Source organism: Leuciscus leuciscus (assembly GCF_965113295.1).
Source record: "Leuciscus leuciscus genome assembly, chromosome: 8".
In the NCBI taxonomy this organism is placed as follows: Eukaryota; Metazoa; Chordata; class Actinopteri; order Cypriniformes; family Leuciscidae; genus Leuciscus; species Leuciscus leuciscus.
The window spans coordinates 24,967,611-24,979,739 of NC_138732.1; positions in this window are offsets into that span (position 1 = coordinate 24,967,611).

Here is a 12,129-nt window from a genome sequence, read left to right on the forward strand (position 1 = left end):
TGTTTTCTCAAGCGCTACGTAAAATTTGTTCGAGCGTTTATCGAAAACGGTTTGACAAATCAACTAGATTTTAATAACTTTTTGTCAGCACTGCCTGAAGATGATCTGGTTCAATTTTCGTGCAAATCGGACAAACCGTCTAGGACGAGTTCGAAAAAGTAGGTTTTGAGAATAATTCAAAATGGCGGCCATGTTTTTATGACGGAAAATGACGTCATAGGGTGCAATCGAATCGTCATGAGCTCAGGAATCAGAGGAAAAAAGAAGTTTGTTGATTGGCCTTACGGTTCAAAAGTTATTAGCAAAATAAAAGTGAAATTTTGGACAGGTGGTGGCGCTAGAGGGAATGACTTAGAAACACCAAAATTGGTGTATTTAATGTTGGGACTGTCCTCTATCAGAATGTCAAACCAAAACAACTTTCCCGCAATCGGTTCTATGGGCTGCCATAGACTCCAAGAGCGGAAGAAGAATAATAATAATAATAAATATAGCTGCAAGCAGCCATTACCGGGGCCAAGCAGAATAAGACGACAAGACATGGCTGAAAGTGTCAGATCAACTGCAACAATGAGCAATTAAAGACATTTAAAGAGGATTTTAGGCGAAATGGCTGAAAAATCATAGAAAGAGTAATTAAAAATATGATTTAATTGATTGTCACTTTTGACCATTAGGTGGCGCTGTCTCAAAATATTTTGGGTACCTTCAGGGGATGGTGCTGATGGCACATTCTGAGTTTCGTAATATTACACCAATGCATTTGTTCAGTATAGCATTTTATTTCACAAAACTGTATTGAAGTCAATGGGAATTTCATGTTTTGTTCTGTTATAGCGCCACCAAGAGGCTCAGTCCCACAATTTTTTGTACGTGTCCTCAGAGTGAGCCCATACATATGTGTGTCAATTTTGGTGAAAATATCTCAATTCGCTTCGGAGTTATAGACATTTATATGAAAAAACACGAAAAAAATGACTGACACATGACTTTGATTGGAAATTAGTACCCCTAAACATCAATATTTTCGCATTTGGGCATTGGTGTATAGCTATCGACCTATGTTTCCAAACTTCTGACGGTGGTTTCGTCTCGATCGGACTAGCGGTTTCAAAGATATAGCCAAATGTTTTTTAAGCGCTAAATCACAACGCTACACAAACCGTAAGGCGAAACCTAGCATGTTTGGTATCGTAGGACTCGGCAACGATTCAGGAGTCTAAAAAGATGAGTCTCGTGAAAATAAGTTGACCACACCCAAAGTTATAAGCATTTGAAAAAAAAAATTCACCACTAGGTGGCGCTGTTTCGAAACTTCTCAGGCTCATTCAGGGCATTGTGCTGATGACCCATACCACGTTTCGTAACAATCCGTTCATGCAGTCATAAAATACAGAATTTTAGCACAAAATTCAAAATGGCCGACAGCCAAAATGACCGATATGGTCAAATTGGACATCAGTCGACTCGGCATGTTGCCCTGAATCTAACGAGACCAATTTTATGATTTTTGGACAAACTGTTCAGAAGTTATAAGCAAAAATAGCCATTTTTCATATCTCCGGACCAGTAGGTGGCGCTGCGCCGAAACACAGCATGTAGCCTCAAGTCATGCTTGTGAGTACAAGTACCAAGTTTGGTCTGAATACGATAAACCGTTGCGGAGATACGGCCTTACGACCGTTTTTGCTAGCGCTACGTAAAATGTATTCGTGCGTTTATCGAAAACGGTTTGACGAATCAATTTGAATTCCATAACTTTTTGTCAGCACTACCTGAAGATGATCTGGTTCAATTTTCGTGCAAATCGGACAAACCGTCTAGGACGAGTTCGAAAAAGTAGGTTTTTAGAAAAATTCAAAATGGCGGCCATATTTTAATGACGTAAAATTACGTCATAGGGTGCAATCGAATTGCCATGAGCTCAGAAATCAGAGGAAACAAGAATTTAGCTGATTGGCCTTACGGTTCAAAAGTTATTAGCAAAATAAAAGTGAAATTTTGGACAGGTGGTGGCGCTAGAGGGAATGACTTAGAAACACCAAAATTGGTGTATTTAATGTTGGGACTGTCCTCTATCAGAATGTCAAACCAAAACAACTTTCCCGCGCTCGGTTCTATGGGCTGCCATAGACTCCCATGGCGGAAGAAGAATAATAATAATAATAATAATAAGAACGGGAACAGATACAATAGGTGCCTCCGCACCTTCGGTGCTTGGCCCCTAATAATAATAAATATAGCTGCAAGCAGCCATTACCGGGGCCAAGCAGAATAAGACGACAAGACATGGCTGAAAGTGTCAGATCAACTGCAACAATGAGCAATTAAAGACATTTAAAGAGGATTTTAGGCGAAATGGCTGAAAAATCATAGAAAGAGTAATTAAAAATATGATTTAATTGATTGTCACTTTTGACCATTAGGTGGCGCTGTCTCAAAATATTTTGGGTACCTTCAGGGGATGGTGCTGATGGCACATTCTGAGTTTCGTAATATTACACCAATGCATTTGTTCAGTATAGCATTTTATTTCACAAAACTGTATTGAAGTCAATGGGAATTTCATGTTTTGTTCTGTTATAGCGCCACCAAGAGGCTCAGTCCCACAATTTTTTTTATGTGTCCTCAGAGTGAGCCCATACATATATGTGTCGATTTTGGTGAAAATATCTCAATTCGCTTCAGAGTTATAGACATTTATATGAAAAAACACGTAAAAAATGACTGACACATGACTTTGATTGGAATTTACTACCCCTAAACATCAATATTTTCGCATTTGGGCATTGGCGTATAGCTATCGACCTATGTTTCCAAACTTCTGACGGTGGTTTCGTCTCGATCGGACAAACGGTTTCGAAGATATAGCCAAATGTTTTTTAAGCGCTAAATCACAACGCTACACAAACCGTGAGGCGAAACCTAGCATGTTTGGTATCGTTGGACTCGGCAAGGATTCAGGAGTCTAATGAGATGAGTTTGGTGAAAATAAGTCAACCACACCCAAAGTTATAAGCATTTGAAAAAAAAAATTCACCACTAGGTGGCGCTGTTTCGAAACTTCTCACGCTCCTTCAGAACATCGTGCTGATGACCCATACCAAGTTTCGTAACAATCCGTTCATGCGTTCTTAAAATACAGCATTTTAGCACAAAATTCAAAATGGCCGACAGTCAAAATGGCCGATATGGTAAAATTTTATATCAGTCGACTCGGCATGTTGACCTGAATCTAACGAGACCAATTTTATGATTTTTGGACAAACCATTCAGAAGTTATAAGCAAAAATAGCCATTTTTCATATCTCCGGACCAGTAGGTGGCGCTGCGCCGAAACGCAGCATGTAGCCTCAGGTCATGCTTGTGATGACATGTACCAATTTTGGTCTGAATCCGATAAAGCGTTGCGGAGATACAGCCCTACGACTGTTTTCGCAAGCGCTATGTAAAATGTGTTCGAGCGTTATTCGAAAACGGTTTGACGAATCAATTTGAATTCCATAACTTTTTGTCAGCACTGCCTGAAGATGATCTGGTTCAATTTTCGTGCAAATCGGACAAACCGTCTAGGACGAGTTTGAAAAAGTAGCTTTTTCAGCACATTCAAAATGGCGACCATATTTATAAGCCGGAAAATGACGTCATAGGGTGCAATCGAATCGGCATGAGCTCAGGAATCAGAGGAAAAAAGAATTTTGTTGATTGGCCTTACGCTTCAAAAGTTATTAGCATAATAAAAGTGAAACTTTGGACAGGTGGTGGCGCTAGAGGGAGTGACTTAGAAACACCAAAATTGGTGTATTTAATGTTGGGACTGTCCTCTATCAGAATGTCAAACCAAAACAACTTTCCCGCAATCGGTTCTATGGGCTGCCATAGACGCCCAGTCGGAAGAAGAAGAATAATAATAATAAATATAGCTGCAAGCAGCCATTACCGGGGCCAAGCAGAATAAGACGACAAGACATGGCTGAAAGTGTCAGATCAACTGCAACAATGAGCAATTAAAGACATTTAAAGAGGATTTTAGGCGAAATGGCTGAAAAATCATAGAAAGAGTAATTAAAAATATGATTTAATTGATTGTCACTTTTGACCATTAGGTGGCGCTGTCTCAAAATATTTTGGGTACCTTCAGGGGATGGTGCTGATGGCACATTCTGAGTTTCGTAATATTACACCAATGCATTTGTTCAGTATAGCATTTTATTTCACAAAACTGTATTGAAGTCAATGGGAATTTCATGTTTTGTTCTGTTATAGCGCCACCAAGAGGCTCAGTCCCACAATTTTTTTTATGTGTCCTCAGAGTGAGCCCATACATATGTGTGTCGATTTTGGTGAAAATATCTCAATTCGCTTCAGAGTTATAGACATTTATATGAAAAAACACGTAAAAAATGACTGACACATGACTTTGATTGGAATTTACTACCCCTAAACATCAATATTTTCGCATTTGGGCATTGGCGTATAGCTATCGACCTATGTTTCCAAACTTCTGACGGTGGTTTCGTCTCGATCGGACAAACGGTTTCGAAGATATAGCCAAATGTTTTTTAAGCGCTAAATCACAACGCTACACAAACCGTGAGGCGAAACCTAGCATGTTTGGTATCGTTGGACTCGGCAAGGATTCAGGAGTCTAATGAGATGAGTTTGGTGAAAATAAGTCAACCACACCCAAAGTTATAAGCATTTGAAAAAAAAAATTCACCACTAGGTGGCGCTGTTTCGAAACTTCTCACGCTCCTTCAGAACATCGTGTTGATGACCCATACCAAGTTTCGTAACAATCCGTTCATGCGTTCTTAAAATACAGCATTTTAGCACAAAATTCAAAATGGCCGACAGTCAAAATGGCCGATATGGTAAAATTTGATATCAGTCGACTCGGCATGTTGCCCTGAATCTAACGAGACCAATTTTATGATTTTTGGACAAATTGTTCAGAAGTTATAAGCAAAAATAGCCCTTTTTCATATCTCCGGACCAGTAGGTGGCGCTGCGCCGAAACGCAGCATGTAGCCTCAGGTCATGCTTGTGATGACCTGTACCAATTTTGGTCTGAATCCGATAAAGCGTTGCGGAGATACAGCCCTACGACTGTTTTTGCAAGCGCTACGTAAAATGTGTTCGAGCGTTATTCGAAAACGGTTTGACGAATCAATTTGAATTCCATAACTTTTTGTCAGCACTGCCTGAAGATGATCTGGTTCAATTTTCGTGCAAATCGGACAAACCGTCTAGGACGAGTTCGAAAAAGTAGCTTTTTCAGCACATTCAAAATGGCGACCATATTTATAAGCCGGAAAATGACGTCATAGGGTGCAATCGAATCGGCATGAGCTCAGGAATCAGAGGAAAAAAGAATTTTGTTGATTGGCCTTACGCTTCAAAAGTTATTAGCATAATAAAAGTGAAACTTTGGACAGGTGGTGGCGCTAGAGGGAGTGACTTAGAAACACCAAAATTGGTGTATTTAATGTTGGGACTGTCCTCTATCAGAATGTCAAACCAAAACAACTTTCCCGCAATCGGTTCTATGGGCTGCCATAGACTCCCATGGCGGAAGAAGAATAATAATAAATATAGCTGCAAGCAGCCATTACCGGGGCCAAGCAGAATAAGACGACAAGACATGGCTGAAAGTGTCAGATCAACTGCAACAATGAGCAATTAAAGACATTTAAAGAGGATTTTAGGCGAAATGGCTGAAAAATCATAGAAAGAGTAATTAAAAATATGATTTAATTGATTGTCACTTTTGACCATTAGGTGGCGCTGTCTCAAAATATTTTGGGTACCTTCAGGGGATGGTGCTGATGGCACATTCTGAGTTTCGTAATATTACACCAATGCATTTGTTCAGTATAGCATTTTATTTCACAAAACTGTATTGAAGTCAATGGGAATTTCATGTTTTGTTCTGTTATAGCGCCACCAAGAGGCTCAGTCCCACAATTTTTTGTACGTGTCCTCAGAGTGAGCCCATACATATGTGTGTCAATTTTGGTGAAAATATCTCAATTCGCTTCGGAGTTATAGACATTTATATGAAAAAACACGAAAAAAATGACTGACACATGACTTTGATTGGAAATTAGTACCCCTAAACATCAATATTTTCGCATTTGGGCATTGGCGTATAGCTATCGACCTATGTTTCCAAACTTCTGACGGTGGTTTCGTCTCGATCGGACTAGCGGTTTCAAAGATATAGCCAAATGTTTTTTAAGCGCTAAATCACAACGCTACACAAACCGTAAGGCGAAACCTAGCATGTTTGGTATCGTAGGACTCGGCAACGATTCAGGAGTCTAAAAAGATGAGTTTCGTGAAAATAAGTTGACCACACCCAAAGTTATAAGCATTTGAAAAAAAAAATTCACCACTAGGTGGCGCTGTTTCGAAACTTCTCAGGCTCATTCAGGGCATTGTGCTGATGACCCATACCACGTTTCGTAACAATCCGTTCATGCAGTCATAAAATACAGAATTTTAGCACAAAATTCAAAATGGCCGACAGCCAAAATGACCGATATGGTCAAATTGGACATCAGTCGACTCGGCATGTTGCCCTGAATCTAACGAGACCAATTTTATGATTTTTGGACAAACTGTTCAGAAGTTATAAGCAAAAATAGCCATTTTTCATATCTCCGGACCAGTAGGTGGCGCTGCGCCGAAACACAGCATGTAGCCTCAGGTCATGCTTGTGAGTACAAATACCAAGTTTGGTCTGAATACGATAAACCGTTGCGGAGATACGGCCTTACGACCGTTTTTGCTAGCGCTACGTAAAATGTATTCGTGCGTTTATCGAAAACGGTTTGACGAATCAATTTGAATTCCATAACTTTTTGTCAGCACTACCTGAAGATGATCTGGTTCAATTTTCGTGCAAATCGGACAAACCGTCTAGGACGAGTTCGAAAAAGTAGGTTTTTAGAAAAATTCAAAATGGCGGCCATATTTTAATGACGTAAAATTACGTCATAGGGTGCAATCGAATTGCCATGAGCTCAGAAATCAGAGGAAACAAGAATTTAGCTGATTGGCCTTACGGTTCAAAAGTTATTAGCAAAATAAAAGTGAAATTTTGGACAGGTGGTGGCGCTAGAGGGAATGACTTAGAAACACCAAAATTGGTGTATTTAATGTTGGGACTGTCCTCTATCAGAATGTCAAACCAAAACAACTTTCCCGCGCTCGGTTCTATGGGCTGCCATAGACTCCCATGGCGGAAGAAGAATAATAATAATAAATATAGCTGCAAGCAGCCATTACCGGGGCCAAGCAGAATAAGACGACAAGACATGGCTGAAAGTGTCAGATCAACTGCAACAATGAGCAATTAAAGACATTTAAAGAGGATTTTAGGCGAAATGGCTGAAAAATCATAGAAAGAGTAATTAAAAATATGATTTAATTGATTGTCACTTTTGACCATTAGGTGGTGCTGTCTCAAAATATTTTGGGTACCTTCAGGGGATGGTGCTGATGGCACATTCTGAGTTTCGTAATATTACACCAATGCATTTGTTCAGTATAGCATTTTATTTCACAAAACTGTATTGAAGTCAATGGGAATTTCATGTTTTGTTCTGTTATAGCGCCACCAAGAGGCTCAGTCCCACAATTTTTTGTACGTGTCCTCAGAGTGAGCCCATACATATGTGTGTCAATTTTGGTGAAAATATCTCAATTCGCTTCGGAGTTATAGACATTTATATGAAAAAACATGAAAAAAATGACTGACACATGACTTTGATTGGAAATTAGTACCCCTAAACATCAATATTTTCGCATTTGGGCATTGGCGTATAGCTATCGACCTATGTTTCCAAACTTCTGACGGTGGTTTCGTCTCGATCGGACTAGCGGTTTCAAAGATATAGCCAAATGTTTTTTAAGCGCTAAATCACAACGCTACACAAACCGTAAGGCGAAACCTAGCATGTTTGGTATCGTAGGACTCGGCAACGATTCAGGAGTCCAAAAAGATGAGTTTCGTGAAAATAAGTTGACCACACCCAAAGTTATAAGCATTTGAAAAAAAAAATTCACCACTAGGTGGCGCTGTTTCGAAACTTCTCAGGCTCATTCAGGGCATTGTGCTGATGACCCATACCACGTTTCGTAACAATCCGTTCATGCAGTCATAAAATACAGAATTTTAGCACAAAATTCAAAATGGCCGACAGCCAAAATGACCGATATGGTCAAATTGGACATCAGTCGACTCGGCATGTTGCCCTGAATCTAACGAGACCAATTTTATGATTTTTGGACAAACTGTTCAGAAGTTATAAGCAAAAATAGCCATTTTTCATATCTCCGGACCAGTAGGTGGCGCTGCGCCGAAACACAGCATGTAGCCTCAGGTCATGCTTGTGAGTACAAGTACCAAGTTTGGTCTGAATACGATAAACCGTTGCGGAGATACGGCCTTACGACCGTTTTTGCTAGCGCTACGTAAAATGTATTCGTGCGTTTATCGAAAACGGTTTGACGAATCAATTTGAATTCCATAACTTTTTGTCAGCACTACCTGAAGATGATCTGGTTCAATTTTCGTGCAAATCGGACAAACCGTCTAGGACGAGTTCGAAAAAGTAGGTTTTTAGAAAAATTCAAGATGGCGGCCATATTTTAATGACGTAAAATTACGTCATAGGGTGCAATCGAATTGCCATGAGCTCAGAAATCAGAGGAAACAAGAATTTAGCTGATTGGCCTTACGGTTCAAAAGTTATTAGCAAAATAAAAGTGAAATTTTGGACAGGTGGTGGCGCTAGAGGGAATGACTTAGAAACACCAAAATTGGTGTATTTAATGTTGGGACTGTCCTCTATCAGAATGTCAAACCAAAACAACTTTCCCGCGCTCGGTTCTATGGGCTGCCATAGACTCCCATGGCGGAAGAAGAATAATAATAATAATAATAATAAGAACGGGAACAGATACAATAGGTGCCTCCGCACCTTCGGTGCTTGGCCCCTAATAATAATAAGAACGGGAACAGATACAATAGGTGCCTCCGCACCTTCGGTGCTTGGCCCCTAATAAATATAGCTGCAAGCAGCAATTATCGGGGCCAAGCGCAAGCATATGACAGGATGTGCCAACATGGCTGAAGGTGTCAGACCAACTGCAACAATGAGCAATTAAAGACATTTAAAGAGGATTTTAGGCAAAATGCCTGTAAAATCATATAAACAGTGATAAAAAATATGATTTGATTGATTATCACTTTCGACCAATAGGTGGCGCAGTTACGAAACTGATGTAATGTGTTCAGAGTGAAGTGACAATGAAACATACAAAGTTTGGTGTCAATATGTCAAGGCATTGCAGAGATAAAGCCTGAATAGTCCTTTTGGCATCATGCCTCAACTTTGCTGCTGCGCTATACGAAAACGGTTTTGTCTGTCGACACGAAATCCATAACTTTTAGTTGGCAAAGTCTGGAGATGATACGATTCGATTTTGGTGAAAATCGGACAAACGGTCTTGGAGGAGTTCGAAAAAGTAGGTTTTGACTGAAAATCAAGATGCGGACAGGAAGTTCGGCCAAATAAGGACAACTTGCTATCTATGTTCTCGGCTTGACCCAAGGAATCTATTAAGATCAGTGGCATTTCAAAAGCCATATTATTCAAAAGTTATTAGCCTTTTTGGAAATTTTGTCATAACATTTGATCACTAGGTGGCGCTGTCTCGAAATATTTTGGGTACCTTCAGGGGATGGTGCTGATGGCACAAATTGAGTTTCATAATATTACACCAATGCATTTGTTTAGTATATCATTTTAATTCACAAAACTGTATTGAAGTCAATGGGAATTTCATGTTTTGTTCTATTATAGCGCCACCAAGAGGCTCAGTCCCACCATTTTCTTTATGTGTCCTCAGAGTGAGCCCATGCATATGTGTGTCAATTTTGGTGAAAATATCTCAATTCACTTCGGAGTTATAGACATTTATTTGAAAAAACATGTAAAAAATGACTGACACATGACTTTGATTGGATTTTACTACCCCTTACTATCAATATTTTTGCATTTGGGCATTGGCGTATAGCTATCGACCTATGTTTCCAAACTTCTGACGGTGGTTTCGTCTCGATCGGACTAGCGGTTTCGAAGATATAGCCAAATGTTTTTTAAGCGCTAAATCACAACGCTACACAAACCGTAAGGCGAAACCGAGCATGTTTGGTATCGTTGGACTCGGCAACGATTCAGGAGTCTAAAGAGATGACTCTTGTGAAAATAAGTCGACCACACCCAGAGTTATAAGCATTTGGGAAAAAAGATTAACCACTAGGTGGCGCTGTTTCGAAACTTCTCAGGCTCCTTCAGGACATCGTGCTGATGACCCATACTGAGTTTCGTAACAATCCGTTCATGCGTTCATAAAATATAGCATTTTAGCACATAATTCAAAATGGCCGACAGCCAAAATGGCTGATCAGGGAAAATTGGATATCAGTCGACTCAGCATGTCACCCTGAATCTAACGAGACCACTTTTATGATTTTTGAACAAACCATTCAGAAGTTATAAGCAAAAACAGCCATTTTTCATATCTCCGGACCAGTAGGTGGCACTACACCGAAACGCAGCATTTAGCCTCAGGTCATGCTTGTGGTGATATGTACCAAGTTTGGTCTGAATACGATAAAGCGTTGCGGAGATACAGGCTTGTGTCTGTTTTCGCAAGCGCTACGTAAAATTTGTTTGCGTGGTATTCGAGAACGGTTTGACAAATCAACACCAATTCCATAACTTTTTGTCGGCATGGTCTGAAGATGATCTGATTCAATTTTCGTGGAAATTGGAGCAACGGCCTAGGAGGAGTTCGGAAAAGTAGGTTTTTCGGAAAATTCAAAATGGCGGAAAAATATTATGACGGAAAATGACGTCATAGGGTGCTTTCGAATTGTCATGAGCTCAGGAATCAGAGGAAAAAAGAATTTTGTTTCTAGCCCTTGTGGTTCAAAAGTTATTAGCATAAACATGAGTGCAACTTTGGACAGTTGGTGGCGCTAGAGGGATTGGTTTTAAGACACCAAATTTGCTATGGTGACAGATTGGCCTGTCCTCTATCACGGTGCCAAATTTCATAACTTTCCCGCAAGCGGTTCTATGGGCTGCCATAGACACCAAGTCGGAAGAAAAAGAATAATAATAATAATAAATATAGCTGCAAGCAGCAATTACCGGGGCCAAGCGCAAGTAGATGACATTATGCCAACATGGCTGAAGGTGTCAGACCAACTGCAACAATGAGCAATTAAAGACATTTAAAGAGGATTTTAGACGAAATGGCTGAAAAATCATAGAAACAGTCAATAAAAATATGATTTAATGCATTATCACTTTCGACCAATAGGTGGCGCAGTTACAAAACTGATGTGATGTGGTCAGAGTGAAGTGACAATGACACATACAAAGTTTGGTGTCAATATTTCAAGGGATTGCAGAGATAAAGCCTGAATAGTGCTATTAGCATCATGCCTCAACTTTGCTGCTGCGCTATACGAAAACGGTTTGGTCTATCCACACGAAATCCATAACTTTTAGTCGGCACGGTCTGGAGATGATACGATTCGATTTTGGTGAAAATCGGACAAACGGTCTAGGAGGAGTTTGAAAAAGTAGGTTTTGAATGAAAATCAAGATGGCGGAAAGGAAGTTTGGCCAAATAAGGTAAACTTGGTATCTATGTTCTCGGCTTGACCCAAGGAATCTATTAAGACCAGTGGCATTTCAGTAGCCAGATTTATTCAAAAGTTATTAGCCTTTTTGGAAATGTTGTTTTAACTTTTGACCACTAGGTGGCGCTGTTTCGAAACTTCTCACGCTCCTTCAGAACATCTTGCTGATGACCCATACCAAGTTTCGTAACAATCCGTTCATGCGTTCTTAAAATACAGCATTTTAGCACAAAATTCAAAATGGCCGACAGTCAAAATGGCCGATATGGTAAAATTTGATATTAGTCGACTCGGCATGTTGCCCTGAATCTAACGAGACCAATTTTATGATTTTTGGACAAATTGTTCAGAAGTTATAAGCAAAAATAGCCATTTTTCATATCTCCGGACCAGTAGGTGGC